Below are 12,164 nucleotides of genomic sequence, written 5' to 3'. Positions count from 1 at the left end.
TGAATATAAGGCTCCTGATATATCGTTCTAATAGCAGTTGAAAAATTAAAAATACATAAGCACAATTTTTTTGTATAAACATTTAAAGTTCAAATGTTGACAAAATTTATCAAATTTAAAATTTATTAATTATTTTGTAGTTAAAAATTTATAAAATGTTCAACTTTTATAGCTAAGGATTGAAAATTGAAAACAAGGCTCTTAGGCTCCATGTAAATAGGTTATATATAAATTACTTTTTTCACAATAATATCATCAAATTTACTTGGTAATATCATAGGCTGACTGACCGTTTTCGCTCAGAAACGTATTTCTTATACAATGATATTATATCATTGAATTCAAATTTAACACCATCCATTACAGTGACCCACTTGCAACCTACTGTACAGCAGAGTGACATCCACTTACTCACCTTTTTTTAAATTTTTTTTTAACAGGTGAAAATGTACAATACCTACTGCATTATAAATATTAAAATGCAAGTATTGCTGTTTATAATAATTTCACAGGTAATGGCCTTTATATCATATGACTGTACGGGACCACATATAAATATAAATGGCATCATTGAATAGCTTACTAGTGACTACTGCGATCCTCCACCACCAACGAATTCTATAAAGTTCAAAGAATAAAACTTTTACAAAAAGCTGCAGTTTTTAATATTGGATACAAATCATGTATGATCACCATCGACTATATTGTAATGAAATGTTCAATGTTTGATGACGCTCAAATGGTAGAAGGAGGTTTTTTCACGGAAGTTATCACTAGGCAGCGTTAAATGTGCAGAAATGCACCAAAAACGTATTTATCAATCCCCAATGGGAAGAGTTTTTGTATTGAAAAACAATGACTCGAATATTGCGTCTAATACTGTAGTTGGTTTATTGGACAGGGAAGGAAGCTGCGAAGGTCTCGGTTATACTACCGACAAAGGTTCTTGGACAAATGTTGTCGTGCAAGCAAAACTTACAATATAACTTTTGGATGGCATATCAATGGCTAATAATAAAGAAAATATATCAATTATGCCAACAGGAACTCGATTTAAGCTTAATCATGCGTACGGAATAGACTCTTACAAGGGAGAAGTTATATGGAATAATAACGAGTATGACTGTGATACTCATGAGTTTGCCGTGCTTTATGACGGACCAGCGTCGCTAATAGTTTCGAAACCTCAAAACGAAAACTCTTATAAATCTCATACATACCTATATCGTTGAAACAGAAAAAATTGTTTTTGCCTTAAAAAAAATTTAAAAAACATTTGCTTGTGAAATTCTGGTCATTCAAACCGAACACACACAGTTGTATATACTGGTGGACCCAATATTCATGAACTATTTTTTCTTGAAAACATTATCACCGTATAGAACTGATCTAATGGCATATGTAAATACAAAATTTGTTTACATTGAAAATGTTCTACGATCGACGGTGACCTCAATGTACACTGACATACTTATGAAACAGTTTTGGAAAGAAATATTTTAAAACAATAACTATCGATGGCTCCACACAGTTTGTCGGAGTTTGCTTATGAAATGGATGGAGGTCCCGGCTTAAGTGCGATGACAGGAGGAGAAGTTATATATTTATTCAGATGCACTCCTGTTGACGTTGAAGTTGAACGACCAAATACTTGCTACAATGAATTGCCGGTACGATATAATAATAAGACATACTTTATGGGACCAAAAACTCACGTATTGGAACAATATGGCACTGAAATTGATTGCAACGAACTACTTCCATCGACATATGAACACGGGGGCTTATCGTTAGGAATGGCACATACAAGTAGATAAATTAAAATACCACAAGCGCTAAAGCCAGGCACAAAATGGACTTGGATATACAAAAGTCCAGTAAACTTGATGTCGTCTGGATTATAAGACCAGGACTCCATGAACGCTTTGCAACAACATCTTATGTTCCCAATTAATGCCAATGCGGCTCAAAATAATTTGGCAAGACAAACCATGGGGTACGAAACTCTAGAATCTAGAGTCTAAACAATGAAAAAGGATTAAATTCTTTATTGGTGGTGATATTATAACTAAGATCGTAGACGAACATTTCAAAAAGATGTGGGGTTTTTTTTACCGGGTTTGGAAATGTCGTAAGTGGTTGTTTGGGATTGATTTTCATCTGGAAAATATTATTGTCATGTTTCAACGCAGGATTAAATATATCAATACTATATCAAACATTCGGTTGGAGTATCAAATTAGTAGCAGGGATATTTTCGAGCTTAACGCATTACATTATGCATAAAGCACACAAAAATAAATATACACAAATAAACGTAGATATAAGCCAAACTGTTCGAACGCGGACTGTCGAACCACCGGTTCGCGCCCGCCGACTTGACCACAAGCTGCGCCAAACATTCTCGAAGCCGCCTGGGTGTTCTAGCGCTTCGATCGCACGACGGCGACGCCAGCCCAGCTTCGGCGACTGCGCGCTCTTTGTTTTTTTTTTTTTTTTTTCCGAACCGTTAGCACGACGCCTTTGTCCGCGTCGCCGTGCCTCAAGTTTGTATGCGCGTCGCTACCACGTGTGCGACGAGTGGTCGATTATCGAAAGCAATTGTTTTACCGTGTGCGTGGCCGAGCTGAAAGTGCGTTTTCGTAGCGGACCAGCTATATACCTACATCGATAACTTCGGTTGAGCGTTGGTGCCGCGACGTCTTGGCCGCCCGAAACCTCGTGGTTTTCTGTATACCCAGGTGGCCTTTACTTTTGTGTGCTGCTGCTAAGCTGATCGAGTGCGGCCCGGGGCTTGTGACACCGTCTCGACGTCAACTGCGTGTTGTTGCGCCACGATTATTTCATACGCTTCCGGGGAACGCTCTTTTAGTAAATTGAAACTTACTAAGACGTATTTACGGTCAACCATGTCGCAAAACAGATTAACCAATTCTGCAATATTATCAATTGAGCATGAAATAACAAAAAGCATTGATTTTGAAGACGTCATTGAAGATTTTGCTTCAATAAAGTCCAGAAAAATTAAGTTTTAACTATATGATACTTATATATGATACGCTCTTATGATACGATTACATATGAAATTAAATTAAATAGGAATGAAACGCATTATGATTAATGATAAATAAAATAGGGGGCGAATATTTTTAATTTTGCCCCGGGCGCCAAATCGTAACGGCACGGCTCTGTATACAGTAGATACCTATAAATTATAATAATTGATACATGTCATGTTATATATTTTATTTTTAATCGAATATTATTATTGAAATATGTCAATATTAATAAAGATAGGTACCTGCGGTAAAACAGTGGTGCCTAGCTATATGTAAAATTGTTCGTATTAAGTTTTTATTATTATTAAATATTTAATATGGCACTCAATCGACAATTTATTAATATAATAATTATTTTAGTTTTCAAATTGTATACATAAATATATCTTTGCGTAGTCCATAATATATAATACTAACTGGACACGGCAATGCGTTGTTATTGCTAGGTTTTTGTGATTATGCGAGCAGTACCTACCTGCGGTAGATCGCAGACCCCGCGGGTGCGTCCGTAAGTGTAAAGTTTTACTATAAAGCAGCGTTTCTTAAACTTTTTACCCGTGGTACCGTTTATTATGTCCACTTTAATTGTGGAACCCCTAATTTCACAAGAACACAGTATAAGAAACGGTGCTCTAAAGTATCAAAAAATGCAAAAATTGTGGATCGAATTCTATACATTCTGTACTAAAATACACAGGCTTATCGTATTATTAATAATAAAAATTATTATTAAAACCAATAGCAACCATTTATAGACAAAAAAAATAATAATAATAATCTCAAAATTTCTGTTTAAGAACATCCCCGTGTTGAACATTTCATTTACCTTTTTTTTTGTGACTAAATGTATCTCCTTTTCCAATGTTTAATCCATCTCTGTACCAAATTTTATCGCAATGAGATGAACGGTTTAGAAATAATAAAGACATAGTCAGACGTAACCATGTTGTGTCTTTTATGTATTAAATTGATTATAATTTATAACTAATAATAATAGTGGATAAATAAAATTATAATATGCAATACCTCATAGTACCATAGATTTTATCATAATTTGTTTACCAAAAAATAGGGTATAATATACTCAAATTATTGATACACGTTTCATATTAAGTTTTAATTCATTTTTGAATTAACTACAGCTCGTTCCGTCAAAATATTGACCTAATTACACGCACCTGTGGTGGTGAAATCACGTCCCATTTCTGAAATAATTTTTATTTTTTCCCAATTTTTTTACCAAAAGATAAGGTATAATATACTCAAATTATTCTTATACGATTCATAAGTTTTAATTCATTTTTTAATTAACTATAGAACGTCCCGTCAAAATATTGACCTAATTACGCGCACCCGTGGCGGTGGAATCCCGTCCCGTTTCTGCAATGATGAATATTTTTCGCTGATTTTTATATTAATCGATGGGATTTAATCTACCTACTTAATATTTTGATATTATATAATTTATAGGTTTTAAATCCTTTTTGAACTAACTACAGCTCGTCCCATCTACAATTTCGACAATATTTCAGCACCCTTGGCGGTGGAATCCTGTCCCGTTTCTGCAATAATTATTATTTTTACCTAATTTTTTTACCAAAAGATAGGGTGTAAGATACTACAATTTTTGATATACGTTTCATAAGTTTTAATTCGTTTTTGATTTAACTACAGTTCGTCCCGTCTACAATTTGGACTATATTTCAGTACCTATGGTATGCAAATCCTGTCCGGTTTCTGCAATAATAAAAATGTTTTGATAATTTTCATATTAAAAATTGGGGTTTAATCTACTCAATGATAATCAGCAGTGACAGACGGAGCCCTCAGTTGTACTATGTTTGCCTATATCCTAGGCTATTCATATAATAAATACGGCCAAAATGTTAAGTGGCTGTAAACAAAAATGACTATTTTTCGTAGGTATAAAGAGCAATATTTGTTTTGTATATTATAAAAACTTAAAAAAATATGTTCTAAAAAGTCATGTTCAACAAAATATTGTTACAATACAGGGAAATTAAATCCAATTTTAGCATTTCATAGATTTCCATCTAATGAAGAATTGTAAGTTTCTTAAAATAATTATGTACAGAACCGTATGTATCAGGATACAAAAATAAATATATGTAATATAAAATGTAAACTTAAATTCATCAAAAAATTTGAAAATGTTTTAATTAATAGTTATATAAAAAACTGTAATAAATACTAATAATAGTATGGCCCACTATAAAATTAAAACAGCAAACAAAAAGTAAAAAAAAATTACACATTCATAAGAATAAATATTTATTTCATATTATTAGTGTTTAGCAATAGTATTAGATCTCCTTAGATTTGATATACTATACACCACAACGTTTACTCGTCTCTAAGGTTAAGTGTATTTAATAATATGAATAATAGATCACACACTTCGGATAAGGATAATATAAGATATATTTTTACATATGACGACAATCAAATATAAATTATAATAAGTACATACATACGGCAATACTGTTTTTACAGACCTCTTATTATAAATTCCCTAACGGACCGGTCTCAGATACGTATATTATGTGAATGTCGACAGTAATAATAATTCACATTAAATAATAATATAATAAAAAAGATTTGACAGTATGAGAATTTTAGCACACCATGGATTTACAATAATAATAACTAATAACGATACCCGACCGTTATGGAGCAGATTACGCAACAATCGTAACACAATTATAATGTACCTAGTACCTACGGTAGTGCCCGAGTATAACGCACGCACACCACTATACGTGTATTATAATTATTTATAAGTGTCAATCACCCGCGGGACAATAATATCGTCCGATCACTCATCTGAACAGTGAACACGACACAAGAAAAGTGTTAAGATATTTCGACACTATTACCACAAGCACCACGTACATGAAAATAATAGTAACGACGATCGGCCAACACATATTATGTCATGCGCGATCCGACCAGCAGTGGCGGCTATCCTATACCTCATGTGTATCGACGGATACACATGATTTTGGGGTGGGTCGTGGGTGGGTAGTTGGGCGACTGCTTGACATATTATTGGTATTATATTATAATATAGTGTGAATAGCAAATAGTATACATCAGTGGCGTACGCAGGATTTTCAATGGTGGGGGGGGCTTGAAAATTAGTTACAATTTTATTAGTATAAGAATATAATATACTCGGTTTATTTTGAAGTAGGTAAAATATTTTTATTTAAGCGGTGATTGGCAGTCGAACGCATACTGACACTAGACTTCTTATACTATTATATATTACATAGTGCTCGCTATCGCGAGCGAATCGTTTACAAATTATTGGAGATAAAATATACACGTCAACAATACTCTTTCTCGAATAACTTCGATTATATCCCGATTGTAAGTTTCTCTTAGGGAAGTCACATTAACTAAACAAAGTACAGATATGTTACGGATGTTGGGAAAATATTACATTACAATTATTTAATTATTGATGTGTATAAAGAGATCAACATTTTTCTTAGAAAATTAAAATATGATAAAATACCTAACTTATTGGCATTGTAGGCATATCAGTAATACAAGTTAAACAATATTAAATTTAAAAAATAACTTATCGATTTGATCATCCGTCATTTCAAATGCAAGTGTAGGGAAAAATAAATGCTTAAAAATCAAACTAAAGCGAAAATTATACTCGTGCATGCGAACGTTTATAAATGAAAAAACAAATAACACGTTCAGTTTAAAAGTATTATTTTAATAGTCTTATAATATAATCTTATCGAAATCGTACCTTAATACCATTATTTTCCGGTTGATAATGGATAAGACGATAAAGTATACAGTAACTTTTCTGTTAGGAAAGTGAATGTAGTTGGTACTTTGGGGGATAAAAAGTAAAAATTTTCCAGTAGTTTTCAAAAGCGACGTGAAAAACAAAAGAAAAATTAAAGAAAAACGGGATTTTTTACGCAAAATCTGTTTTTGAGAAAATCGATTTTGGTTTTTGGTGCAACTCTAAAACAAATAACTGTAGGTACATGACATTTTAACTGAATGTTTATATTAGCATTTTCTATACACCATAACATTTTCCAAATATTTTGACTTAAATTGAGCTGTTTACGGACATTTTTTTTTAGTTTTTTTTTCTATAAATATCAATAAAATTTTATTTGTTGGTTAAAAAAGCTTGAAAATTTAATAGAAGGCTCCTAGGTTATTGTTTTAAAGGCAGATGAAAAAAATTGAAAATCCAAAGTCAAAATTTTTTTATAAGCTTCTAAAGTTCAAATATTGACAAAATACGTAAAAATGACGAACATTTGCAAATTATTTTGAGTTAGAAATTCATAAAAAATTTTCTTTTTAAACCAAAGATTTGAACATGTAATACAAGATTCCTCATAAATTTGTGTATAAAAAAATGTCTACAAGAAAGTAAAATTAAATTTTTAAAAGCGTTCGAAGTTGATATTTTTACAACATTTTATATTCACTCGATTTCTCATGTAACGATTTTCTTATTTTGTTGTAATTAAAAAATGAATGACTGTAGATACTTGAAAATTTCTCTGAATGTTTATATTAGCATTTTCTATACACGATAAAATTTATAAAATAATTTGACTCTTTTTGAGCTGTTTACGGACATTGTCAGTTTTAAATTTTTTTAGTTTTTTTTTCTATAAATACCAATAACATTTTATTTGTTGGTTAAAAAAGCGTGAAAATGTAATGCAAGGCTCCTGAAATAATGTTACAATAGCAGTTGAAAAATATTAAAAATACGTAGGGCCTATTATTTTATAAGCATTTAAAGTTCGAATTTTGACAAAATTTATCAAATTTAAAATTTAATAATTATTTTGTAATTAAAAATTTATAAAATGTTAATTTTTTTATAGCTAAGGATTGAAAATTTAAAACAAGGCTCCACGTAAATAGGTTAATATAGTAATTGCTTTATTCTCAATAATATAATCAAATAGTAATATCAAAGGCTGACTGACAATTTTCGGTCAGAATCGTTTTTCTTATACAATAATATTATATTGTATGAAAAAAAATTAATTAATATTTATATATATATATATATATATCTAATCAAACAGTTCTATAACGTTCAATAATCAAATGAATCACTTAATTTTCTTAAATTACCATCAAAATACTATAACAAAAATAAATAAACACTAAAATGTAGTTTTTTTTTGTTTTTAGAAATGGCCAGCTAAAAATGGGTTTCAGACCACTGTGCGTTGGTTGCAGTAGCAGTAATAAGTGACATGCAGCATGCACTGACGCTGGAGGAATAGTCTATACTTTCATTTTTATTAAGTATGTCTATAAAATATATTAAATACCATTATAATTTTAAGTTTTCAAATAGATGAGTATAAATTAATTAGTGTCTATTCGTATTTTTTGTTTTTTGTAAACTTTAAACCTACCCTAACATTCGTATAAAACATTTTAGCTAAACGAATATGATGGTTGTATAACAATACATTTATATGACATGTATACTATGTGTGTAAGGAAATGTTGGTGGGTGGGTGTCCACTGATTTTAGTAATTTGGATACACATGGTAAATTTACTGTAGCCGCCACAAGCGCAAGTGCAACGGCAGAACTAAAACTGCTTTTAATTATGCATTGCATATTATTAATGCGATTGCGATGTACAGCGGCGGCGGATTTAAATAACCGTCGCACATTCGCCGATATCTGCATATTTGTGTACAATGTATATTGATATATCTAGGTCCAAACAATAATAGTATAATACTTATTGGCTATTATGTATTTATATATTTTATTTAAAAGTAATTTATTGTTACCTACGTAAATTGTAAATCTATATCTATATATATAAAAATAAGTGTACATTTTGAATACATTTTATAACTCAAGATCCACCAAACCGATAAAAATTCCAGGACATATTAAGATTGATATGTAGATGGTTCTGTGAAGTGTGTACGCTGTGGGATAAGTGGTTCCGGAGTTATGGCCTCTTAACACACCTGGTGACATGGCCAAAAACAACAACAACGTCTATATACAATTATTTTAGATTCTGAGCGATGCGATGAATGTATTGATTTTACAATGATGTGTGTTTTTTTTTTATTTTTTATTTTTGTGTCTGTATCACTCATCACCTTTTATGACAGTAAAAGTGCTTGGATTTTCCTCAACAGTAACTTTTCTAATAGGAAAGTGAATCTAGTTAGTACTTTGGGGGGTCAAAAGTAAAAATTTCCCAGTAGTATTCAAAAGCGACGTGAAAAACAAAAGAAAAATTAATAAAAAACGGGAATTTTTACGCAAAATCTGTTTTTGAAGGCAGATGAAAATAATTAAAAATCCTTAGTCACAGTTTTTATTTATAAGCATTTAAAGTTCAAATTTTGACAAAATACGGAAAAATCACAAAAATCAGCAAATTATTTTGAGTTGTGAATTCATAAAAATTTTTCTTTTTAAATCTAAGGTTTAAAAATGGAATATAAGATCACTCATAAGCTTGTCTACCTTTATCAAAAAAAAAAATGTCTTCAAGAAACTTAAATTAAATTTTTATGAGCGTCTAAAATTTATATTTTTACAACAATTGATATTCACTCGATTTCTCATGTAACAATTTTCTTATTTTATTGTAATTAAAAAACAAATGACTGTAGATACTTCAAAATTTTACTGAATATTTATATTAGCATTTTCTATACACCATACAATTTTGAAAATATTTTGACTCGTTTTGAGCTGTTGACGGACATTGTCAGTTTTCAATTTTTTTAGTTTTTTTTTCTATAAATATCAATAAAATTTTATAAAAAAGTTGGATAAAAAAGCGTGAAAATTTAATATAAGGCTCCTAATATATCGTTCTAATAGCAGTTGAAAAATATTAAAAATACATAGGCACAATTTTTTTTTATAAGCATTTAAAGTTCAAATTTTGACAACATTTATCAAATTTATAATTTATTAATTATTTTGTAGCTAAAAATGTATAAAATAGTAGTATGATTTGGTATGTTCAGAAGGCTCGCCCCCTGATCCACTGATCCTTGCTGATCCACTCGCCCCCTGATCCACTCGCCCCCTGATCCACTCGCCCTCGCCCTCGCCCCCTGATCCACTCGCCCCCTGATCCACTCGCCCTCGCCCTCGCCATTCACCATCGTCATCACCGCCGCCCGATCGCGCACGTACGCGACGTATATTTACCCCACCCCACCTCATACACCTCCTCACCCCCTGATCTTTGCTGGCCCTCCCCACCCCACCTGCTGGCCAACCCCGCCTCATCACGTGGCCGAAATACCATATTATTGTACACACCATATTATTGTATATATTATTGTAAACTTTTTTTCATTAAATAAATATTGAAAAAAAGATTGGTGGGATTCGAACCCACGACCCCTGAGTTAAAGCGCTGACGCCTTAACCCACTAAGCCACAAAGCCGTAATACCAATAGAATGATTCTTAATGTATATAGCTCTATGAATATTATTCTATACTTCTCTTGCGCACGAGGAAGGTACTCGCACGCACGCACATGTCGCAACAATGTTATCATATATCTGTTATCACTAACGTATCATAATATACCATATTATTGTATATATTATTGTGTACACCATATTATTGTACTCGTCTCAGGTCAAATCATATGTATTATAATTATGAATATTTTACATGATGTGGGATGAAATTAACGGAATTACGGTATATCCTCCAAACTGAATTATACCTTCAACACCCCACCTGATAAATTGGATCATTCTCACTTATATGAGATCATTATACCACCCCAAAATAATTTATTCATACCACTAAAATCATTATTAATTTAAATCACATCGTATTCATCTGTCACGACATCAGCATCTATATTTTAATTAATCTTATCTCTGTTTTAATACTTCGCAAATAAACATAAACAGTTCTATTCTTTGTTTTAATTAATTCAAAGAGTCTTTAACTACATAATGGATCCTCAATCATGTAAGAATATTTTATATTATATTATATTATATTATATTATATTATATTATATTATGATACATTTTTTTATTCAGTCAATGAAATATTACATATCGTTTTAAAAAAATCGTTGGGAGAGAAATTAGAAGCAATATGTGGTGTAAATTGCGCTATATCGGACATGTGCAAGCAATGTAGGATAAAAAGGGGTAACTTCTGTAAAAATTATCATTTAGTTAATAGTTCAAAGTGGTTTGAAATTATAAGTCGTAAATTTGGTAAATGTGAAATAGTATGGTTAGTAGATGATATTGCAACATATTCAGCGTTTGATTTTGAAGTGTTATTACGCGAGTTGTATGAGAAAGTGTACAGGATTATTTGCGATAGTGGACATGATTTCTGGAAGAGGAAAATTACTAGAAAAAGCATAACACACAACAAGCCGACTGTCAGCAACAATTATTGGTATAATTTAATTTATAAGATATTAGAATTAAAATGTGAAGAAAATAATATTAATATTACAATAAATAAGTATGATTTACCTATAGAAACAAATAAAATTGTCTACAAAAATGTATTTTTAGATTCCTTAGATATACATTACGATTGTAACAAATTAGCTATTCAGGAAAATCATCGCAATATCAAATTCGGGTCAAGTAAAGATGAAATTTGGGAGTGGTAGAATCTACTTTTTGGAGAGCAGCCGTTGGAAATGGAGAAGAGTTGAACCGTCACGGCTGGATACATATGAAGAGCTTAACCGTTATATGGATACGTATGAATGTTGTACCCATGTTAAAAAAAATTTTAAAAAATTGTTTGTAATATTATTTAAAATATAATCTTTTAACATTTTTACACGTACACTCTTATTATTATAAAATCCCTATTAATATTTATATAATATATCGTTAGATGGTAAAAACGCTATATAGTAATTTCTTAGTGCCATATGTTCACATTTCTTGGTATGTTAGTAACTATTTTTGTACGGCTTCATCGAGTGAAGTGTATTTCGGTTAATCGTCCTTTGTTTCCATCACGTACTCTAGACGCCGCTAGATGGTATACATCACCTATTGTTAACCCAGCGAC

This window comes from Metopolophium dirhodum, chromosome 1 (genome assembly GCF_019925205.1).
Source record: "Metopolophium dirhodum isolate CAU chromosome 1, ASM1992520v1, whole genome shotgun sequence".
Taxonomy (NCBI): Eukaryota; Metazoa; Arthropoda; class Insecta; order Hemiptera; family Aphididae; genus Metopolophium; species Metopolophium dirhodum.
The sequence above is the reverse complement of the archived record's forward strand: the minus strand, read 5'-3'. Positions refer to the sequence as shown.